At 36.4% G+C, this 23,910-nt stretch overlaps 1 long non-coding RNA gene across 1 annotated transcript in view; it reads left to right on the top strand.

The window, feature by feature from the left end:
* The window catches only part of LOC106003483, a 202,978-nt gene extending 179,600 nt beyond the window's left edge, over positions 1–23,378 (top strand). Inside the window, exon 4 of the long non-coding RNA XR_001176008.2 lies at positions 23,218–23,378. This is a non-coding gene — a long non-coding RNA (uncharacterized LOC106003483). The remainder of the gene's footprint in view (positions 1–23,217) is intronic.
* Positions 23,379–23,910: the final 532 nt, after the last annotated feature.

Genomic DNA, 23,910 nt, shown 5'->3' with positions numbered 1-23,910 from the left:
AGCCACCCAGGCATACCAATTTGAAATCATATAATGTATATTCTCTCACCAGAGTAGAATGAATCTAGAAATCAATAACAAAAGGAAATTGGAAAATTTACATTTATAGGTGGATATTGAACAATATTCCTAAGCAACCTATGGTCAGTAAAGATCATAAGAGAAATTAGAAAATACTTAGAGATGAATTAAAATGAAGCAGGACATAACTTTTTGTGTGTAACATTGGAATGGGAACATTGTAGCTGCAAAAAGACATGTATGAAAAGTAAGAAAGACCTCAAATCACTAACCTTACTTTATAACTGAGAAGACTAGAAAAAGGAAATTTATACCATGAATCACTATGAAGCAAAGCGACAGACAAAAAGCTAAACTAGGAACCAAAAGCTAAACTAGGAACCAGAAAAGAAACTAAATACAAAGCTATCAAAAAGAAAATAATAAAGATCATAGTGTTAACAAATAAAATTGAGAAAATAAAAACAACATGATAAATGAACCTAATGGTTGGTTCTCTGAAAAGATGAGCAAATTGGCAAACCTTTTTATCTGAAAAAAAAAAAAAAAAAGGAAAGAGGAGCAAATAACTTAATTCTGAAATGAACGTGGTGAGATATTTATACCAACCTTATAGAAATGGAGAGGATATTAAGAGAGTAATATGAACAATTGAATACCAACAAATAAATAATCTGGAGGCAATTTACAAATTCCTAAAACCACAAATTACCTAAACTGACTAAAAAAAAAATCGAAAATAGAAAATCTCAAAAGACCTAAAATAAGTAAGCCTGTAGCAAGTAAAGAGATTGAATAAGTAGCCAAAAACTGCCTAACAGAAAAAAGTTCAGGATCAGATGTGTTCACTGGTGAATTCTACCAAACATCTAAAGAATTAATACCAACGCTTCTCAAACTTTTCAAAAAACAGAAGATGAAAAGATATTTTGAAACTCATACTATGAAGTTAGCAGAACTCTGACACAACCACCAGATAAAAAGTAACCAAAAAAAAAATAATAATAATAGGGAAAAGAAAATCACTGTATAATATCCCTTATAAATATAGATACAGAATCCTCGACAAGATATTAGAAAACCAAATCTAAAAGTACATTAAAAAGATCATACAACATGATCAAGTGGGATTTAGCTCTGGAAAGCAAGGGTAGTTTTATACAAGAAGGTAATACCTATGTAATACATCACATGAATAGAACAAAGAAGAACTGATCATCTCAATTGATGCAGAACAAGAACATTGATGAAAGCTAATACGCTTTCATGATAAAGAACACTCAGAAAACTAGGAATAGAAGGAAATTTCCTGGACATGATAAAGGACATGTATGAAAAACCCACACTTAACATCATACTCAGTGGAGATACACTAAACTTTATTCCAAAGATCGGGAACATGACAAAGATGCTGCTTTTACCACTGATCTTTGATACTGTACTGAAAGTTCTAGACAAATGAACTGGACAAGAAAAGGAAAAAAAAATCAGAAAAGAAGAAGTATACTGCATTCAAAGATAATATCATCCTATGTATAGAAAATTTCCAAAAGGAAGATGCTTGAACTTACAGAGAAATTTAGCAAAGTTTCATGGTAAATATCAACACACAAAATCAGTTGTGTTTTTTATAATATAGCAATGACAACTTGAAAAATAATCATCTAAATTAATACAATACAAAAATACCTAGGAACACATTTAACCAAGAAAGTAAAAGACTTGTACACTAAAGACTATAGAGCATAGCTGAAAAAAAGTTAAAGAAGACCTAAATAAATGGAAATATGCCCCATTTTCATGAATGGGAAAACAATTTAATTAAATGTCAGTACTACTTCAAACAACTCCCCTTCACACTCTCCCTATCACTCAGATTCACCACACTGTCAAAATGTCATCAGTCTTTTTTGCAGATATGGAAAAGCTAATGCTTAAATTCATTTAGGATTACAAGGAGTACCACATAGCCAAAAAATAAAATAATAATAATAATAATCTTGAAAAACAAGGACAAAGTTTGGAGACTCACACTTAATTTCAAAACTTACAACAAAGCTTCTGTAATAAAATCAGTGTGACACTGACACAAGGATACATATATTAGCCAAGGGAATTGAATTGGAAGCATAGAAAAAGCCCATACATCTATACCGTACTGATTTTTGACAAGGGTTCCAAGTCCATTCAGTGGAGAAAGGATAGTTTTCTATCCTTTCCTTCTATCCTGTATTGAAAAGCATTGGTAACAAGTAGAGATGATTGATTATTTTTGAATACAGAAATGAAAGAGAACAGAAAAGAGTTACTTTTGCTCATACCACTTCCTTTTCATCTATCCAATTTCTAGCCATAGTTTAAGGTTCACCCTATGTTGTTTGAAGATCCCCTTCATTACCTCATCCAGCAAATGAATCCCTTTCTCTTTTAAGGAGCTAGTCCCACAACTTGGCTATTAATTTACAAAGCATATTATCTATATGCACGTAATGACAAAAAGTTATAAGGTCTCCCTACAAACATTCCCTGTCCTTAGTGCTTTATATATATGAACTCATGTAATCTCCAAGCAACCCTAAGGGGGTAGATAAAATTATTAGCTGCATTTTACAGTTAAGGATGATAGTAAGTTTCAGAAAGGATAAGACTCTTTGCTCAAGGTCATACAGCTATGTTAGGAACTGTGTAATTATGTATTTTTGAACATTTTCTCTAGCCACTGTTTGTCTTTAAGAATAAATATACTATACTATGCTGTACTGTACGTACCCATTAATGTCTATCGCAGATTAAATTGTGTCTCTTTAAAAAGTGTGTTGAAGTCCTAACTCCTGGTACCTGTGCATGTGATCTAATTGGGAAACAGGATCTTTGCAGATGTAGTCAAATTGAGATGAGATCATACCGGATTAGGATGAGCTTTACTCCAATCTGACTGATAACCTTATAAGAAGAATTGGAGATACACAGAACCAGAGAGGAATGAATGCCATATGAAGACCAAGGCAGAGACAGGATTGATGCATACACAAGCCAAGGAGCTCCACGGATCAACAGCAAACACCAGAAACTAGGAAGAGTCATGGGAAGAGTCTTCTCCAGATTCTTCAAAGGCATCATAGGACTGCAAATATCTTAATTTCATCCATCTGGCCTCCAAACTGTTCGAGGGTAAATTTCTGTTGTTTTCAATCGCCCAGTTTGTGGTACTTTGTCCTGGCTTCCCTAAAGACTAATAAATCGTTAGAGTCATTCTTATTAATTAATTTAGGACTATAAAATTCTTTTGGATCATACGATTTTTAATTTTTATTTTTTAATTAACAATATTATGTTAAAGTTAGCAGGAACCCTAATATTAAAACAAACCAATTAATATTAAAACAAACAAGTAAGTGGCTCCAGAATCTTCTGCTGACCTCTCTTGGTGCCACCCTCTGTGTCCTAGGGCTTCCTAGAGCACAGTTGTGAAAAATAACCGATCCAATTTAATGTTGTTATTCGATTAATGTGCAAACTGAAGCTTAGAGAATTGTTTATTTCTAAGAGAAGTTCATCCTAACTGATGGTGGCTAACCACCTGCCTCTAGTTGAGATGACTTCTTCATTCCTTTATGATTTTCTGCATTTTTCTGGGCTTCAAATTAAAGACTGACTTCTAAAAATAGACCTAATTGATTTTGTCATCATAAAAATAATACATTTTATCTCGTGAAAGTGTGTCAGATCAAAACAATAAAAAGAAGAAATTTAAAGCCTAATTAACACTTTATAAAAGTGCCCTGAACATTTGGTCGATTTCCATATGAGCACTTCACTCCCAAATTAAATCCGGGGGCCCCTGTTGACTAGTTAGAAAGTGGTCTCACAGTCAAAGGAATACAATCAAATCAGCAGCCAGAAGGCATTTACACAGAAATAGTGCTTCCTTTTCTCTGCATCTTCCATAATCTATGGCACTAGGAAAATTCCCTTTCCATGGTTCATCCTCTTAATGATCTGTAATCACCAAGCAACTTCATTCTCAGCCTTCACCCTCCACAATTCATACACTCCCCCTCACCACACACCACACCTTTTCCCTCCAATTCCCTTATCTTCCAGACTATTACAAAATCAAGGAAATGTTCTTACAGAAACGAATCTACACAGAATGTGGAAATAGCCTCAGCAGATATATTTTTATCTGATCCTATCGCTTACACACACATTTATTACTTTGAATCATATTTCAATCAGAAACCTTTCTATTATCATGATGTTTTCTCCTGAAAGTGTGTTTTGTTTATCCTTTTAAACGACTTCTTCTCATTACAAAATCAAGAAATATTGTCTATTATACCTTAATTTATACAAAGAATTAAACATATACACATATGTTAGATATGTTTAAAAATAGGTATCATATATCATCATACGTTAAGTGTATTTAAAGTACATAAATGCAGTATATACTAGTGTAAAAATCTAAACCATGCAGAAGTGATAAGTAAAACTTCTGTTGTCTTTTCTTGGATACAACAAACTTGAAGGTACTTCACTCTCATATTTGCAATGAAAAAACAACAAACTAAATTATGACTGGTTTTGAACCTATTAGAGAACTAAGTTCACTGACAAACCACTGTTCTCCAATCTAAAAAGAAGCAGCAGCCTGGAGGGAGAGAGAGGGGGTGGGCACTGGCTCACTTGTAGATATGAATAGGTACTTGCAACAGGAGTTCCATGTAAATGACAAATTGTTGAAAGCTGCATTTGGACCCATGGAGGGTTGTGATGCTCCTGGAATTTACAGATATTGGAGGACTCCACATCCATTGAAGGCAATAATCAATAAACATCAATGGGTGTTCACAAAAAAGACAACGATGAGCTGTAAGAAAGTTTTCATTGTAGTGCACCGGAGGAGAGGAACAGCAGTCATATGGGATGGACAAGAACCTCCGCTTGGACTCTTCTCTTCTGTGTCCACTATGGAACAAAAGCCTTAATCTGTGGGAGGTGGGCAAGTATACTACCATTTTGGGGGTGCTGGAGACACTTTTTACATCCAGGGGAGGAGACATGGGAAAAATTCTACTCCTGGGAAAGTGGAAGGCTATGCACTGGTCTCAGAACTAAGCGAGGAAAGGAGAAAATAAAAACACAGCATTCCCCAAATTTGGGACACTATGACTGACACTAAAGTTTAATCAAAGGGACAAAATGCTCCTCAAGTCCCCACAGCCAAGCTGGGAAACTCTGAATAACAAATAACAGTTGAAAACCAAAGAATGAAGGGCAGGCAAGCATGCAAAAACCCTTTCGGAGGCACAGAGCAAAAAGACCAAGGCCCAGAGCCATGCAAACATTGTTTTGGAAAACCAATCCGCACTCTACAGACATGGTTTATTGGGATGAAAATTCCATCAGAAGTTTAGGAAGATCTGTATAGGGATTCTCTGCATTATTTTTGTCACTTTTCTGTAAATCTAACATTATTAATTAATTAATTTATTTGTTTATTTTTTAAAGATTTTATTTATTTATTTGACAAGTAGGGGGAACAGCAGAGAGAGTGGAAAGCAGGGTTTCCAGGGAGGAAGGAGCCCAATGTGGGGCTTAATCCCAGGAATCTGGGATCATGACCTGAGCTAAAGGCAGACACCCAACTGAATGAGCCACCCAGGTGCCCCAGAGGTCTAAAATTTCAAAGAAAGATTTTATAACGACAGAGTTTTTAAAATATAAATTCCAGGGAAGTAATTCCCATGTTTTAATTTCTCTCTCTCACTGGATCATTCATCACACTTCAGATGATTAGGCTGGTAAGAGGCAGACTAGCTATAGAAGTACAACTAATTACCTTTAAAACTTTAGAGTTTCAGCGTACATATATTTGACACCTCAGTGAGGTGCAAGACATGTGAGAGAAGGAGCCTTCAGGAGGACCGCAGGCGCACCTGTGTGGGTTAACCAAGGAGAGTTGCCCAGCTGAGCTGAGACAACTTCAGATTCATGAGCAAAATATGTAATGGTGAGTGCTTTAAGTCACTGTTTTGGGGTAGTGTTTTATGCAGCCGTACATAACTGAAAGAGTGAATTTATTTAGAATCATCCCTAGGATTATTACTGCATTTAGACACAATTGTTGTCCTTCTGTTCCAATTAAGTTAAGAGCCTTGAATCTTAAAGCCCTTGAAGTGATGTTTGTGTGGTCCTCTGTGTTTTATTGAGATGATCTTTCTGTAGGTCAAAGCCTTTAGCTTTACCGACAACTAAATTTGTCAGAACTCTTATCTTTCCTCATGAATTCAACTGAGTTGCTTAAAGTAATGGAAAACAGTTTTGCATGAATCATCTTTCTGAAGCCTTTATTTTAGTTTTCTGGTAATCTCCTTCATTTGCTTGGCTGTTTTTTCACAGAAGAAATTTGAGCTGTGATGTTCAAATCAATACTGTGCTTTCTATATCTGAAACAGCATGAAAAGCTCTAATCAAATGCTTAGATAACTACAGGCTATTATCTCTACTTCTTGGTCACCCTTTTCCTTTCAAAACCTTAGATGAAGTTTGCAGTATCTAACTATACCAAACCATAGGGACATTCAAACCCATATTATCAAATTCTATTTTCAGTCTTACTACTGATTCCCTGTAAGACACTGGAAAAACTGCTTAAACTTGCAAGGCATGAAATAATATATTAGAAATATATGTCATTCGTTTATGCCATGTGTTTATCCCTCCATTCTTAGTCTGAGTGCAATGAAAAATGTTTTCTGAAATGCCTACTTATTAATGTATAGCAACTTCTAAATGTGACATCGCCTCAAATCTCAAAAGCTGAAACCCAAAAAGATCTAAGCAAGAAGTTCAGGATTTCTTTAAAGATTGTTCATTGCTTAGAGAAGGAACTGAGAGATGAAGTGCCATAGAAAAAAGGAGAAGGTAAACCCTGCTCTCTTCCTTTCACCTCTGTAATGACTTGATCTTCAAAATAACCTCTCTCTCTCTTTTTTTAAAGATTTTATTTATTATTTATTTGACAGAGAGAGAGAGAGAGAGATCACAAGTAGGCGGAGGGACAGGCAGAGAGAGAGGAGGAAGCAGGCTCCCAGCCAAGCAGAGAGCCCGATGCAGGGCTTGATCCCAGGACCCTGAGATCATGACCTGAGTCGAAGGCAGAGGCTTTAACCCACTGAGCCACCCAGGTGCCTCCAAAATAATCTCTCTTTACAAGATGTTTTTCCTGGTTCTTTCCTCCCTTCTGCCATCACAAATTACAAGCAGAAAGGGAGAAAGAATACTTAAATAACAGTGTCAGGAAATGGTAGTCAATTATCCTGTGACAACTGTGTGTCACGTACTTAGTCAAGTAAAACCCGAATTAAAATAGAAAACATATTTCATAATACTTGTCATTATTCTTAGCCTCTAAATTGATGTTAATAACATAAGATACATTAAGACTTTAACAATTCCTTGATCATTTAGTTATTTTATCAATGCACTCCTTAGCCAATTTATTAATTTTGCCAATTTTAAACAAGGGGCCATCTGAAGACCCAAGAAAATGGAAGTAGGATGCAAACTATTAAATCCATCAAATTGTATTACCAAAATTTTAAATAAGCAAAAAATAATTAAATACCTATAAAATTATAACAATTACTAATTCAATCTCAATAGATGATAGCAAATATAAAATTATTTAAAATTCTGGAAAATCATAAGGAATGTGTAGACATCCACCAATTGTAAATTGGTAATTATATTTTAGTACTTAGACCCAAAGAACCATCTTTAAAATGTAATTAAATAAATAAATGCATATTCATGTAAAAGATATTTATCACATATTAAATGAAAAAAAATTCTCAGTGATAATAAATTACACATTTCCCTATGACAGTGATGGAATAACAGCAACTAGACTTACCCTCCATCACTAAAATAATACTTGAAACCTAAACAAAATATATGAAATAGCAGTTTCCAGGTATTGGACAACATACAACAAAAGAATATGGTATCTGAGAGGAAGGCTTAAGGCAACCTAGAACTATTAAACTGATTAGAAAAATATACAAATGCATGCCAGGACAGTTGTTCAGACTAATGAAAAGAATACAATAAACTCTTGGACCCAACAATGTAAAATTCAGAATGAATATTATCCAATCAGAAGTTACCGGGCATGCAAAAAGCAGAAAAATAGGGTGCATGGGTGGTTCAGTTGGTTGGTCATGTACCTTCTGCTCAGGTCCTGGTCTCAGGGGCCTGGCTGGAGTCCCACATCAGGGTCTGGGCTCAGATGGGAGTCTGCTGCTCCCTCTCACTCTCCCTTTGTACTCTCCCTCCCTCTCTCTCAAATAAATGAGTAAAATCTTTAAAAAAAAAAAAAAAATGGGGGTGGGGTGGGTAAGAGTCAAGCAAGAGAAAAATCAATTACCAGAAATAGAGCCCCAAATGATAGCGATAATAGAGTTCTCAAACAGAGGTGTGGGATCTAAAGCTTTTATACATATGTTCCACACATAGAAGAAAGCAGAGAAAAGGTGCATATGAAAATGAGACATACTGAGATATATGGGAGAAACTCAAATAAACTTCCATAGATTTAGAATCTTTGAAATAAAAAATACACTGAATTGAATCAACAGCTGTTCGATACCACAGAAGAGACTAGTGATATTGAAGAAAAAACAACAGAATATATCCAAAATGAAACACACAGAGTTAAAAAAATAAACAAATCCTTGTGGATAAGTGGGACAATGTAATGTCATTTGGGATCTGTTTAACAGTCTCAGAAGAGAGATAGGAAGATAAAAAATAATTGAAGAAATAGAGGCTTTAGTGGATCTCTCTTCATTTGTCAATGGTTTTGTGGTCTACATAGAAAATCTTAAGGAATCTAAAAAAAAAAAAAAATCTACTTGAGGAGCCTCTGGGTGGCTCAGTGGGTTAAGCATCTGACTTCTGATCATGACCTCAGGGTCCTGGGATCAAGTCCCAAGTCTGACTCCCCACTCACCAGGAAACCTGCTTCTCTCTCTGCCACTCATGCCACCTCCCTACTTTGCTTTCTCTCTCTGTCGTGCTGTCTCAAATAAATAAATAAAATCTTTTAAAAATTCTATGAGAACTCTTCAAGGTTTTCATCAGTTGGCAGGATGCAAGCATCAAACAAATAAAAATTTAAATTAACAAAACTCAGCACCCCAAATAGTAGCATTTAAAACATATGAGAGAAGCCCATAAAGAGGAAATAACATGTGGAGTCTGCAGAAAAATGTTCAAATGCAAGGATTATTGTAAGCAGTGTTTTTCATATTATATAATCTCTTAAAATAATCAGTTGTTTAAAGCAGTATAATAAAAATCTATTGTGGAATTTAAACATAGGTAACATATAAAAATCAAATTTATTTCTATATACTAGTAATGAACAACTGGAAATTGAAATAAAAAAATAAATATTGACAGCAGCAGCCATCAAAAACCAAAATGTTTAGGGATAAAGCTAACAAAATATGTGAAAGTCCTGTACACTAAAAACTGCAAAACATAACAAAATTTAAAGAAAAATAAAAGGAGTCTTTTATTGTGTTTAAGGGTTGGAAGACTACATATTATTTAGATGTCAGTTAGTCGCAAATTGACCTACAAATTAAATGGAATTCTAATCTTCATCCTGCCATTTATTTGAAAATTTGAATCTGATATAAAAACTTATGTGGAAATGAAATAGGAATCAATGGGATGCCTGGGTGACTCAGTGGGTTAAGCCTCTGCCTTTGACTCAGGTCATTATCTCCTGGTCCTGGGATCAAGCCCCGAATCTGGCTCTCTGCTCGGCAGGGAGCCTGCTTCCCCCTCTCTCTTTGCCTACTTCTAATTTCTCTCTCTCTGTCAAATAAATAAAATCTTAAAAAAAAAAAAAAGAAAGAAAGAAAGAAAGAAATGGGAATCAAATAGAGCAACTTTGGAAAATGAAAGCAAACTTGAAGGAATTACATTGCCCAATTTGAGTACTTATTGCAAAGCTACTCTAAAATAAATAAATAAATAAATAAATAAATAAATAAATAAATATTATATTGGTGTCTAATTGAACAAATAAGCCAAAGTAACAAGATAGAATGTCTGCAAATAGACACAAATATCAGTTGCTTCTTTACTAAATTTCAAATGCAATTTGGTGGAGTAAAGATAGTTTAAAAAATTGTTACTGGGTATGTATAGTAAAAAATTAGTAGGTCTCCAAAATTGCAGCATACACAAAATTGCAATATACACAAAAAGTGATTCAATATGTATTACAGACTTAAATGCAAAAACTTATAGACACCTTGGATAAGACATCATAAACTCAATTCTATTGACTGATATAAGTTGAATTCATTTTTATAGTACAAATCAAATGAATTGAATAGACGAAAAATTGATTCTTTGGATTCTAACAAAGTGAAGAATTCTGCTTGGCAGAATTGAGAAAAAAGACAAGTGCTATAGACTATATGTTAATGTCCCCCAGAATTCATGTGGTGAAATCTAGTACCCAGTGTGATCATATCAGAAGTGGAGCCATTGGGAGGTGATAATCTCATGAGGAAAGAACCCTCGTGAATGGGATTATTGTCTTCACAAGAGACCCCAGAGAGCTCCCTTCCTTACAACATGTGAAGACATGGTGAAAAGATGAATATCTATGAAAAAGGAAGTGAGCCCTCATTGGTCACCGAATAGGCTGGCACCTTGATCTTGGACTTTCTAGCTTTCAAAATTCTGAAGAATAATTTTCTGTTATTCACAATTCATTCAGTCTATGGTATTTTGTTATACTGAAACAAAACATTATAGACTAGAAGAAAATATTTGAAAATCACATATCTTATTAAGAATTTATGTAGAAAAGAACTATATCAAATACAAAGGAGTCTTCAGATTTCTATTTAAAAAAATCCAAATACAAAAAAAAAAAAATCCAAATACAGATGGGCAAGTAAAAATGGGAAATAAAGCAAAACTTAGCACCTATTCCAATAATAGCAAAACTTAGAGCATTAAATTACTTCTAACACAAAAATCTTCAAGAAAAAAATGAGACAAAATTATTATGTGTTTGTGTGTGTATACATAAGGACACAATATATGGAAGCACATACATGAATTGTCTGCATGAAAGATAATGCCTCTGGGTGGCTCATCTGTTAAGCATCTGCCTTTGGCTCAGGTCACAGTCTGATGGTCCTGGAATTGAGCCCCAACACAGGATTCCCACTCATTGGAGTGTCTGTTTGTCTCTCTCTCTCTCCTTCTGTCCCTCCTTGGGCTCATGCTCTCTCTTTCTCAAATAAGTAAATAAAATCTTAAAAAAATATATAAAGAAAGGTAAGGCCTCTGGTCAGAGGGAATCAGATTTTAGTTATCTCAATTTTTTGCCTTTCCATATTCTACTAATTCTTTGTTTTTCTCATATCTCCTTTCCCCTTGGTAAAGTCAGCAAGACTTTGAAAGGGATCACAAAGAATTTTACTGGATATTTAAAAGCAAAATTAAAAAAATAACAGTTATAGAAAATCACAAGATATGTATAGAATGAATAGTCCTTTAAATTTTTAACAGAATGAGTTTAAGGTCTCCCACTGATACGGAGTCTTAATTTTATTTCACTACATTTCTTCTGAGTTATTTTATTGCATATCTATTAGCCAGTTTTTCTAACAGGTTTTAATGACGCCAATCTTCTCCCTCTAAATTGGCACATATTAGCATTTAGATTTCATCTTTCTAGTGACCATGAGATTTAAAGGTGGTAACCACCATTCCTAGAAATAAGTAATTACATCAGCTCACTCTAATACCCAACAGGGATCATTATTTGTTTTTGTTGTTGTTGTTGTTTGTGGTTTTTTTGAAACATTATTTTTAGACTTTTTTTTAATGTGTTCTCCCTTCCTTCTAAATTTTATTAGCATCATCATTATTATTTTGTTTCTCTTATATGGACATTTAAATTTCTGTGTTCCTTTGCAGAGCTGACCTTAGCAATACCGGGATGATTAGATATGCCACTAGACCCATGAGTATTCCAATCCCTTCTCATCTTCGTCACTTGCTTTTAGCTGTCTCTTCCTCCTTCGTGGAGCAGTACACCATCAACATGTCATGTAACACTCATAATTTTATATACCTTAGATAAAGAATGAGATTAACACATGTTTAAGGCTGCATCAACAAGTGAAGTAGACTGTCAGTGTAGGGTAAGTTTTCTTGGGTTGTGATGCATTTTTCTAGGTCACTAGGGGTGCCAGGGGGCAGTATGAGAGCATCAAATTCCTGAGGGAGGAAGTGCTACCAAGGGGACTCAGAGAGAAAAAGGTGCAGACTCTGAAGAAAACCACGATTAACATCAAAATTCTTCATCCTTATTCCCACTTTCAAATCCTCCTGTCCTACTTATGTATCAGAAGGAACTGAGCAGGGAGGGACTTGTTAGCAGAATGCAAAGAAACCAATTTAAGACCTAAAACTTGAGACAGTGGATTCCTTATGTGGTGATGAGAGACAGACCCATGATAGCCTTCTAAGGGAGCTTAGACAGCAGCTAATGATAATTTGAATTACAGAAAGTTTTTGTTAGTAAATTAAAATTTACAACAAGTCCAGTAACAGACTCCTGTATACATGGAATGTAATGTAGGATGAGGGCAGATTTTCAAAACTGTGCTTTAAAGATGGGCTAGCCAAGGGGCACCTGGGTGGCTCAGTGAGTTAAAGCCTCTGCATTTGGCTTGGGTCATGATCCCAGGGTCCTGGGATTGAGCCCCCCATCGGGCTGTCTGCTGAGTGGGGAGCCTGCTTCCCCCTCCCTCTCTGCCTGCCTCTGCCGACTTGTGATCTCTGTCAAAGAGATCACAAATAATATAATGTCAAATAAATAAATAAAATCTTTAAAAAAATGGGCGAGCCAACAAGTGGTGTGGTAGAAAGTGAATATTTTTTTCCAAAACTTTTTTCTTATACCACCTTAAATAAAACATATTGCCTTGCCTTTATATAAGAAAATACAAGAAAATGATATCATAAATACAAGAAGAATGACATTGTCAAGGAATTAGAAAAAATACTTTTTATAATTATGGGATTAAAAAAGATTTTTTAAATGAAAAACAACCTTTAAATCTTTAAATGTCATCAAAAGAGGAGTGGTTGAACAAAACAAATTATACACGTACTACAAGATGCAAGATACAAGATGCTGCTTAATACTTTAGAAGAAAGAAGTGAATTTACTGACATGAAAAGAATTCCAAATTATATTGTCATCAAATGCAATTCATGAAAAATTACATATGATCTAACTTCTATATTAAAAAAAAACTATCAAGTATAAAACTGCAAACTCTATATGTGGGCTGTGTATGTTTGTAAATGAAAAGACTAAGGTTGGTGAATGGATAAAGTATGCTCTGTCCAAGGTAATTTCTGAGAAGAATATGATTATATGAGTTCATGGGACTTTCACTATATCAAAATACCTGACATTTTTCTAGAACATTATGTTTATATATTATTTGATATATAAAATAATATATAATAATAACAGAATATGTACTGTATATTATAATTATAAATACATTTGAAGTAAAATCCAGTTTTAAGTACCATTTTTTCTTATCATAATTGCATTAATTTGGGACTGCAATTGTTTAGCAAAGATGGGCTGAGGTTTTGTATTAATTTGACAGTGGATAAGGAAAAAAATACTAATGCCAAAGAAATTGGGTACTATTATTAGAGGTCTTTAATATGTTCAATTACTTTTCCTTTATTCTGTAAGTCACAGTTAGCCTGTTGTGGTGGTTTCTTAAATAAATCTTAAAGGCACTTTGCCAAATTGTATGACAATATTGCAAGTCGCAGTCATATTGCATGAATATTTGGCCAGTTGGAATTCTTGAGACCTCCATCAATATATTAGCAACATATTGCAAGTGTACTTCATATAACAAGGGGATGGGAGACTCAGGAAAGATGGACTCATCCTCTAATTACGCAAAAAATTAATTTAAAGGAATGCGATTTTTAACTTCCACTTTGTGCTAACCTCAGTTCTGATGAGTTTTGAGTCTAGAAAATACTTTCAATTGTGTTTAACTTGAAAGCATGACAAATATTTGACTTTGCTATTCATCTCGCTTTATAATAACTATGCCTGAAAGCCATAAAATGCATCCTATTTTAGAGTCTGGAATATCAGTCATAAACTCAAGTTATTAAAACTCCAAGAGATGAAAGTTTCTATATACATTGATCTAATACAACAGGGCATTGATGCCAGAGCCTAGATGGAAGATAAGGCCTACGTTTGGGAACAGAATGGGATTAAAAGACTTTTTAGGTGGCGGGTGGCGTTGATGCATTTCCTTATTACACGGGACAAACTCCCATCAAAAGCCTCAGGAAAATCAACAAGACATGCTGTAACTGTACAATTAAGAATATGTCTGAGTTTTTAAAAGGTATTCATTTTAATTAATAAAAAAGCAGAGGTTGTAGATGCCCCTTATTTTCTTTTATGATTGCGGCTGGCTACCCATTTCCTAGGAGAAGTAAAGCTTTGTGAGGTATTACCACTTTAGGGAAAGAAATTATCATAGGCTTATAGACTATTTGCTTCAGAAGGAATCTTAGAGCTAAGTTTTCTCATCTCCACATTTTATAGGTTGGAAATTTTTTAAGATCTTTTCTTCAAAAGGCAGTAATTCCCTCTTCTACTCACCGTTATGCAGAAAGTCTTGGCTAACTTGAAAGGGTTCCATCATTTTCGCAGTGCCTCGTGCAGGTGACTCACTGCTCAGTCAAGAACAGAAACAAGCATCAGCTAGAGGATTTTAGGAGCTGGTAAACGTGCACGTTGTAACTCCATGAAGAATATCGCCCTTGTCCTTTTTCTTCTGGGAACAGCCTATAGAAGATCCAGAAGAACAAAAACAATGTCAATAAAAAATACACAGAGGGGGAAAAAAAAGAGGAAAGGCTTACTGTCCCCACAAATAATCTTCAATCATTAGTACCCTATCATTCACTAAGAAAAACATATATTGTAGAGGAACCCCCGATATTCTATGTGGTTTTGAATTCCAGGACCAAAATTTTTCCTTTAAAAATTTTCGACTTAGGTTCTTTTAATATTGTTGCATCATATATTCTGAGAGCTTCTATGGTAATAGGTTTTTATGTTTCAAAAATGGCATTTGAAAAAATCAGTACTATAATTAAAGATGCTATCAGGTGATGAGGGGAATTATGAACTATTGCACAGAGGTGGGTCAAGCATTGAGCCACTTTACTGATGAGTCATCTGAGCAGTGAGATCCTCCCAAATTCGTCTTTGTTAGGACAAAGCCATGTTGTGCTAATCCTGACACGATGAAAAAGGGAAAGTGAAAGGTGCTGTGCAGGTTGCCCACAACTCAATTGCTACCAACCTCCCACATGCAGTACAATCACAATCAGTGAGCTAATATTAATATAAAGCAGAAACAGGCTCACATAAGGTGTGAAGGGAAAATCTTTTCTAAAAGAGAACATAATGGAGCTGTGCCTTGTTGTCAAGGTAGAAACCCCATGGCAGGATGCAATAGAAAAGATCTAATTAGAAAGTACAGTCCAACTTCTTACTAACTAAAGATGCAGTTCCCAGGGAGGGGACTTAATCTCTAATTTTAGTCAAAGGGCAAATGCACAATTAAGCTAACACCAATGCCTCAGCCAATCATTTAGCAGAATTCTGTTAGCTCTGGACTCCCTGACCTGCCACAGCTTAATAAGGAGTTCCAAGTGCACCAAATTGCTGTTTGTCAGGCTGAAAAGAGCACAGCCCACTGCAGCTCTACAGAAACTTTGATCTGAACAGACCTTAAGTCTAAAATAAAGTACAGCACACACAGAGGTGGAAATGGAAACAAACTTTTCTTCATGCATGGAAAATATCTCGTTTATTTCCAACATAAAAAATTCTGCAGCCACTGTGGGAGCAGTCACACACACTGAGGCTCTGGCCACAAAGTCAATTTGAAAATAAATAAATACATGAAATCACAAGATTTACTGAAAAAGCTTCTAGGGGAAGGAAGTTCATAATTATGGGAATGCTTGCGTCCAGAACACCGGTGTCCTCAGTCTCCTTATATGTTGATGGACAAAGGTATTTCTCATGTATAGATGGTGATGGGTTGGCCACTGTTGGTTCACATGGCTTGACCCTGTGAATAGCAGCATTACCTTTCTTGACAATGGAGCTTGTCTTTTCACTGATGAGGGTTTGCGAGCTCCTCTCCTCTTATCAAGGGCTCTTTAGGAAAAGGAAATAATGCAAGAGCTTTGGAAATGAATTTAATCTAAGAAAATGGTCTGGTCCTAGCTTATGATGCACTGCTTTCTCTACTAATTTAAATTTCAGTTCAAACATACTCAGTTATGCTTATCCAATACTTTTTTATTTCTGCAATGTTATAGTCTGTGTCACCAAGGTTTCAGAGAATGCAGAAGAAAGTAAAACAGCCTCTACACTTGAGTTTCTTATTGAAAATTAAAAGTTCACAAATAAGAATACCTCAAAGAGGGACGCCTGGGTGGCTCAGTTGGTTAAGCAGCTGCCTTTGGCTCAGGTCATGATCCCAGCGTCCTGGGATCGAGTCCCACATCAGGCTCCTTGCTCGGCAGGGAGCCTGCTTCTCCCTCTGCCTCTGCCTGCCATTCTGTCTGCCTGTGCTCACTCTCTCTCTCTCTCTGATAAATAAATAAAATATTAAAAAAAAGAATACCTCAAAGAATGTAAAATGATGAAATAGTACCAACAAATGTTAAGAGGGATAACATAAAAAGACATCAGACCCATCCAATCATGCAAATCTGCCCCCAAATAAATGGATTTCCCTAGAAAACTGGGATAAACATGTTCTTTGACTAAAATACACACGAAATATGTTTGTGTGTGCATGGACATACATGTATACACGTGTGTAGGCAATGGTCATTAAAGAAAGCCCATGTCAAAAAAAAAGAAATAGCCCCTGTCATACATTTTCTAATCGTGAACTGAAGGAACTAATCACAAGGGAATGCATTTCTTCCCTATTTTAAACTATTCTTGTAGGACTGATAAACTGAGATCTTGTATTTTCTTTATATTTTTTGTGTGAGTGGCAACATTCTGCAAATCAAATTAAGTTTCTAAATTTTTTTAATTTGGAGCTTTACAAGGGCATCACAATAATTAACATAAAATTATGAGCCTCCTAATATAATAAGATAAGCATAAAAATTATATCACATATTTTAAGTATTCCTCAGTTGTTTTCACATTAATTTCTAAGTTTGTATTTCTAGGCATATAGTTAAGTGTACCCATCTCTCTGGTCTAGATTTCTCTCCTTGTGCCATTCGGTCCACACTGGCTCTGTGTTTTCTTAGGTTCTGAGTTCTTATTACATACAAGTCTGTGCAAGAATGTTATTTTTTATGGGACTATTATTACTAATCATAGCATCATTTTAAAAATTCTGTATGCATTCAGACTTCATATTCTTAATATTTTTTAAGAGGGCTTTGCTTCTCTTAATTACCTTACCACTTTCTTATCTATTGTGAGAGAAATATTCTATTTGTCTTTGTGGTTAACCTGTAGGTCTCTATTTCTCATTAACCATTTTTTAAAAGATTTATCGTTATTTATTTTAGAGAGAGAGAGCATGAGCAAGTGGGGGAGGGGCAGAGGGAAAAGGAGAGGAGATGGAGAGAGTCCTCAAGCTGACTCCTGGCTGGGCTTGGAGCTGATATGGGGCTCGATCCCAGGACCCTGAAATCATGACCTGTGGTGAAATCATCACCCGTGGCAAATTCAATAATTGGCCATATAAACGACTGAGCCACGTAGACACCTCTCTAAAATCAGTCTTTCTCCTAGTTGCTCCTGAATTTTGTCTCTTTATCACATTCCTATGTTATGTTTGTACATATATGTGAGGTGTAACATACCACATATGTGATATGTGAGAAAGGAGTGTTTAATCATGGACTTAGCCTGGTTTATCATGGTTTCTAGAAGATAGCAGAATTAGATCTAGAATATATCTGTACTAAATATAAATCCCTGATCTGGTCAGAAATGAAGACGCTATTATACTTCAAATGTCACATTACTATACTTAATCAGTGGCTACATTGGTGCAGGAATTTACTGTTACAAATCATGGTAGTTGGGAAAGTTTGGAGGTTTAAGAATGCTGATGACACCGACTATATTCGGCCTTCCATCTTGTCCTCACCTTTGCTACACAGTTGGCACCATTTTAGGTAACTATCCTGTGACCTCACCACCATGTGCCTCACTTTATAAAAGCTGTGGGTTAAGATCTGGGCTTGGCCAGGGCAGCTGGGAATGAACATTGAGAATGGCTGTACTGTACACCTCCTGGATTCATGGTGCGTTTGATTTTTCCTTTAAGTAAAAACTGTGTAAACACTATGGAATGGCTTGCTTTGCTTTTGGTATTAAAGTGCCTTCTCAGTTTGGAGGATACATCATGACCTTCCTCTACATGCCAACAATTGGCTTAGTCAGCATATTACCAAAAATGAATTTTTTGGTGTTTGGAATTCCAGTCGCTGTGGAATTGGTAGAGCTAAGGAGCTACTTTAAAAGGTGAGGGTGGCAGTTTGGGTGTTAGGACTATGGGATACTGGGGGGACATAACATTATGTTAAATGGCTCTGAGATGTCAAAAATGGCCTCAGTTACTGATCAACTAGCCTTGCGACAAAGACTACATACCACAAGCATGGGTGAGAATCTCAGGAACTTAACTGATTTGATTGAATAAATGCTAGCATTTATTATATTTATTTATTATATATTATTTACTATATACTCATAGCTAGCATTGAGATAACTTGGCCTCAGGCAGGGGATGTTCCCTTTCCTCTCTTACATTAGACCACAATAGAAGAACTGTAAAAAATTATTCATGAACTAGGAATGAAACCTGGTATTTATGTTCAGCATTTCAGTGGCCCTGGTGAAGAATGGTTTCATCTGGTATGGAAGACCTCTAAGAGTCAGCCCCAGAGACTTCAGTGTCAACACATTGCTAGAGTAGCTTCTGTGCTGGCTGACAAGTGAAACCAAAAGGATCTGTCATAGCAAAAATAGGTTGAAAACACACACACAAAAAACAAAGGACTTGCCAATGATAAAACGGTGGAAAGAGGGCCCTCAAAACAGTTGTGGCAAGATTTAATATTATCTGAGACCTTGAGAGAAAAGAGAAACAACAAAATTCAGTCTTGGTAAACCAATGGAAGGTGTTGCCTAAGGAAAACCAGTTTACTCCCTTTAAGGAAGGCTCAAAAAAGCCAGGTGTGTTGCCAAGTGCACCTCCACTAATGGAGGAAATTCGAGGGTGACCACCCTTCACCCCTGGAGAGTTAGGGGTTAAGGCAACATTGCCCTCTAGTGTGTGCAGAGACACCATGTTGAATTAATAATTTCTTGGTTTTGTACTACAGACCCTGTTAGCTTTAGTAGACACTGGAGCTGAATGCATACATCTATGGAAACCCCTCAAAATTTGGGGGAGAGAGTAAGGCTATTGATGGTTATGGGGGACAAAGTATCAAGGCCAAACAGCCTAATCTCTACCTACAGATCAGCCAGCGACATCTTTGCTATTTTCTAGTGAATTCAGGTAACTTGTGATGATTTATTTATCCTCCCTAGCTCAAGCAGCTAAGTCATTACAGGCATATCAAGAGTCCCCAGAATCGGAGGGAAATATGGACAAGATCCAAGGACCAGGTCTACAAGTAAAATTCCTGAGTGTCATCTGGTTGGGTAAGACACAGGTGATGCCAGAGGCAGTCACTGATAAAATACAAGCTTTCTCAGTCCTAAAACAGTAAAGGAATTACAGGGTTTTGCTAGTTTGTTGAGTTACTGAAGACCTTTTATTCCCCATTGAGTAAAAGCTATTAAGGCCTTTGTATGCTTTGGTTAAGGGAATCCAATGGGGTTGGGTTGTTAATCAATAAGAGGCTTTCTTAAAGAGAGAAATGATAGTAAAACAAATACAGGCTCTGGGGCGTAGATATTAATGCCAGATTGGAGTTGTGAATTAGAGTAGATGTAAACTGATATCCAGGAAGGTTTTGACTGGAGTTTGTGACAATGACACAATGTGAAATCAATTATAGTCATTTGCATAAATTCAATAAAAATCTGTTCTCCTCGTAACATGACACCATTGGAAATATCAGTTATATTATCAAGGCTTTGAGTGGAATGTCCTATTTGAGAAAGACATGCTTAGGCATAGATATGACCAGACTGCTTTAAGCAGGCTCAGATAGTTTTAGGATTTAAGCAGCCTCAGGATAGTCTGAGGACCTCAGGAAAAGAAGTAACCCAAATAGGTAGGTATTGGTTGCGAGTCTGATGGCAAGTATTTGGCTTGGCGCTTAGCCTTGAAAGGCTATTAAAGGTTCAATCTAAAATTCCTTAAGAGGAGCTCATCAGACAACTCATCCAGGCTCTTCCTTGGGTTGACCTGCAATCCTGGTTTTGTGTCTGACTGATACCCCTGTATGAGAGTCCTCCAGGTTACACAGGGTCTGTGTCTTTGGGTTCATCAACACAGAGAAGGCCCAGGTCACCAGAGCTGACCATTACCTGGAAGGTTCTGACTTGTGGGGAAGGAGCCCAAAAGAGGCTCTGGTTCCAGCTGTGCTCTTCCTGTTTTATTGGTTCAGAAAATCACTGGACTACTTCTGGCCTCAGCTTCTTTATCAATAAGACAGGCCAACTGATGATCTAAGGCATTGTTCCCACAAATGCCTGGAAGGATGCGTTGATGAATGGTTAATACTAATTTCCTCCTTTTTTTCTTCTAAAGTCATGTTTATTGAAGTATAATTTAGATACAATAAAAATGCACAAATCTTGTGGTGCCTGACTGACTCAGTCAGTAGAGCGTGCAACTCCTGATCTCAGGATTGTGAGTTCAAGCTGCAAGTTGGGCATGGAGATTTCTTAAAAATAAAATCTGGGAGAAAAAATAAAACAAAAATAATAAAAAGCAAAACAAAGCAAAACGAAACCCCCCACAACAACACAGTAAATTTAAAAGAACCTAAATGGCCATTTACTATTCTTGATGTACTTAGGTAAATAATGAGCCCAAGTTTTTAAAAATTGAATATATGCAACTTAGTCTTAATTTGGTTACTTTTGCTAGGAGTGAGGATGATTTTAGGAATCAATAACTATTTAGGAATAGTTTTTAAGAATCAGGAACTGATTTAGGAGTAGATTTTAAGGAATCAGTAACTGAATCAGCAATCAGTGATTTATCAGGTGCATACCTTTATGGATATTAGATTCTAGTTCTGATTTCCCTTGAATGTTTATTGTTTACCTATAAAAGTAGGCCAATTCCTGAATTGTTGTGGTTTCCTTGCATATCTAATTTTCTACTTGATTGCTTGCACACTCTAGGCCTGATTGTGAGAGCCCACCTGCAAGACTGTTAGGTCTGAGGAAAGGACCCCTTTACCAGGTCACTGGCATATCTCCTATCAATATTTAATTGCTGTGGCATAAGGATGCATGTCACTTCCCAATAGCTGCTCCTAGAGTCATCACAGAAGAATGCTGTGCAAAGATTGTTCAGGTCATAAAGATGTTGTGGTTGGAATGCAAGAGTGCTGACAACACAGGCTCCCATCTTGTTCTCCCCATTGGTGCATAGGTGACACTGCTTTAGATAACTAGTAGAGAAGACTGGTGCACCGAAGGCTCTAGTTGAGATAACTAGAGGAGAGCTGGTGCACAGATGGCTTTCCTTGAGTTAACTACCTTGTGACCACACCACCAGCCCCCTCATCCTATAAAAGCTGTGGGTTGAGGTGTGAGGGGTGGTTTCTGTATAGCGCTCTGGATTGCCTGCCCAGCCAATTGCCCCTGTCGGTAAGTTACCCTAAATAAAACTCTGTAGAATGGCTTACTTTTTTTGGGGGGGGGAGGTATTTAAGTGTCATCTCAGTCAGGAGGATACATTACTGACCCTCCTCCAGCTTCTAACAGGAGGATTGTACAATTTACCAATTCCCTCTTCAGGCATAGGTCCACAACAAGCTAGAAAAGGGTCAAAGAATAAAGAATGTTATTAATTTTGGGGCTCCTTGGTGGCTCAGTGGGCTAAGCCTCTGCCTTTGGCTCAGGTCATGATATCAGGGTCCTGGGATCGAGCCCCACATCGGGCTCTCTTCTCAGCAGGGAACCTGCTTCCCCCTCTCTCTCTGCCTGCTGCTCTGCCTACTTCTGATCTCTCTCTGACAAATAGGATCTTTAAGAAAAAAAAAAAAAGAATGGTAGTGATTTTATTATCGGTCATGCCATGTTTATCAGCTTGCAAATATGATGATTGTGGTATGTTCTGTTAGGAGTAATGGCTAGGACTTGAGGGTGAAATTAAATTGTTTATCGCTTATTCTCTAATTTAAACTTTAAGAAGTTCTGTTGAATTTGTGGAATCCAGTTATTGGAATTTACCCATGTACCATTTAGAAAATCTTGGCTTGCCTCTTAAACCATCAGCATCAGCTTCCTTAAACCTTCCTTGAGCCCTGAATGCTTTTGTACTGATGACATACATGACTGTACTGATAAAAGTATCAATACACTATGTTGTAGATGAAAACATTTTCTTAAAATTTTATTCTTATTTTAAAAGTACCAAAAGTGGGGTGCCTGGGTGACTCAGTGGGTTAGGCCTCTGCCTTCGGCTAGGGTCATGATCTCGGGGTCCTGGGATTGAGCCCCACATCGGGCTCTCTCTCTGCTGCTCTGCCTACTTGTGATCTCTCTCTCTCTCTGTCAAATGAATAAATAAAATACTTTTTTAAAAATACTGAAAGTATAATTTGTGGGCCTCTAGAAGAATTGTATATCCTACACAATACTTCTACAGTGCCTATTGGTTAAGTCAGTCCTAACTGGAACAGAGATTAGCAGAGTTCCTGTTGTGTGTGTTTTGGTTGTTGAAGTTATATGTGCGTAGGACATCTTTTATTGGTTAACATGGTCTAGTAGATGTCTGGCTGTCATCCATTTCTCCACTGAGAAAATTATGGTTTCTCTTACAGTGAGGAGCAAGCTAGAGGAAGGAGAGGGAAGAAAAATGATCGTTTCCATACTGAACTGTCCTGGGAAACAAGGTGAAGATCACTTCTTTCCATGAAAAGCTTTGCAGCAACAGGTAAGCTCCCCTCAAAGGCAGAGCAGTCTTTATTTGACTCTCTTCATTTCTACAGTGCTTCAGACACAGTAGGTAAACTATGGTTATCATTTCTGTGAAAAATGTATGCAAATCACCTTTGATAATTGGAGACAAAGTGGGTTTTCTGTTTTTCTTCTAATAGTGCTTTCAAATTATTGAATGCTGATTCCTGACATCAGATGTGATACTTTTAGGTACTTCAGCTCCCATGTCCAATTAGTGGTCACATTCTAAAACCTTTTACTGAACCCTATCTTATACCTTCGCCTTTATTTTTAAACCCTTTAGAATATATTTTTCTCCTAATGTGCTTACTCTGGATTATGGGTGCAATATCAAGTATTCTAATAAGATCTCTCAGCGGTGTGATTGTCACTACAGGAGTGATGCTAATGTCATTGTCCTGGGAGGAGATACTCCAGATTACATATCCAAAGTTAGATGTGAGCTTATTTTCTGGGAGAAAGGATCAGTTAAGACCACAGAATTTTTAGTTAACAAGTGTGGTGATAACTTATTGTGGTTTTGATTTGCATTTCCTGGATGAATGATAGAGTAT

Source organism: Mustela putorius, unplaced genomic scaffold (genome assembly GCF_011764305.1).
Source record: "Mustela putorius furo isolate JIRA1106 unplaced genomic scaffold, ASM1176430v1.1 tig00537350_pilon_pilon_pilon, whole genome shotgun sequence".
In the NCBI taxonomy this organism is placed as follows: Eukaryota; Metazoa; Chordata; class Mammalia; order Carnivora; family Mustelidae; genus Mustela; species Mustela putorius.
The sequence above is the reverse complement of the archived record's forward strand: the minus strand, read 5'-3'. Positions and strand labels throughout refer to the sequence as shown.